This window comes from Tarenaya hassleriana, unplaced genomic scaffold (genome assembly GCF_000463585.1).
Source record: "Tarenaya hassleriana unplaced genomic scaffold, ASM46358v1 Cleome129, whole genome shotgun sequence".
NCBI lineage: Eukaryota > Viridiplantae > Streptophyta > Magnoliopsida > Brassicales > Cleomaceae > Tarenaya > Tarenaya hassleriana.
In genome coordinates this window covers 231,113-232,662 of record NW_010963387.1, presented here as the reverse complement: position 1 = coordinate 232,662, position 1,550 = coordinate 231,113, and positions in this window count along the sequence as shown.

The window sequence follows — 1,550 nt, the reverse complement described above, 5'->3', positions numbered from 1 at the left end:
AACACATGGAGCTAATGATAGCTTGGAACGGGAGCACGGAGCTAGGAGCTCAACGGAATAGCTTGGAGCTTAAGCAATGCTTGGAAGATGCACATTACAACAATGAAAGGCTACAAGGAGATACATGATCAAACCTTCAAGAATCAAGAAGCAATTGTCAGCTAAATACATCTCAAATTAGAGGACCAAAGATACGAGAATCACGAGCATCATCTCGACCCAAACCACCTCTCATGTGTGCCAAATCTCGAGCTCCTTGTGTTAACGTCATTGCATCCATCAATCACGCCTTGAACGCATCTCGGAATGGAGCTACACACCTTCCTTGTTTTGGATCAACTAAGGCACGAAACTTCTCCATATTACAAGCCTAATTTGCTTCATTCCCAAGTCATTCAAGCAAAGGAAGCTTCTTGAGTCACAAGTCAATTCCCAACAGCTAGTTTCTACCAACCACCACATTTAATGCAAGAGGCTCCACCTATCTTGCATGGCATTTACCATTAATGTTATTTCTTTTGTTTTGCCTTTAAATATGAGTTGTAAGACATCATTTGGATCAGATTTTTGAAGATGAATTAAGTAATTTCGAGCTTGCCTCACTCTCTTGTTGGTGTGTCCGACATTCTTTTCGGTTTGTCCGAGAAATCCCGTCTTGGTTTGTCCGAGGCTTGTCTTGGTTTGTCCGAGACCCTATCCATCGTTTTTCATACATTTTCCTCGACTTTGGCTTGAGTTTGAGCGCCCTAGATTGGCCGGTGATTGAGCCAAAGTTCCATCTTCTTTCCCCTTCGATTTCCATTACCGAAAACGTGAGTTCGAGAGCCTCCTTCGTCGAGTGCGGGTGATTGCGTTTTTCGGATCAGATTTTCATCCTCTCCGCTGCTGGACGTGTATCATTTTGGTATCAGAGCTTGCTCGAGCCATAGGACGTGCCCCGGGTGAGATCTATCCTTTTGCGATTTCGTTTTATTGTCATTTCAATTTTGTTTCATAACAAAACCGAAAAAACTGTTCCAAAACATAAGCTCCGAAAGTCTGATTTTGTGTTATGTTTTGATAGGCTGTAAACGAGGGATTCAAGCAAGATTCACGAGCCTCAAACATCTCCAAATCACGGTGAAATCCTTCCTTGATCGAATCTGATTCTGTACTTTGTGATTGTCGAATTTGTGTGCTCATTTGTGTGCTCAACTCTTTTAGTCATGAATTTATCGAAAGAAGAACAAAGTGCTGTTTTGAAGATTCTTCAAGACATCGATGGTCGACTTGCTCGTCTTGAAGATATTCAAAACGAACGTCAATGCTTCCAAGAAAGACGTAATGTCCGTCAACGAGCGACTCATGACCACGGACGACATGACGATTACGAGGGAGCAAAAATTATGCATGGACGCAAACATGAAAGGACAATGTCGTCGCTGACGCATTATCTCGACGCCACACCCTGATATCGGTCATGGAGACTGGGATGTTTGTGATGAGGACCTCGAAATCCCGAGCGATACATCAAACTATATCTTGGAGGTAAAGGAACACATGGAGCTAAT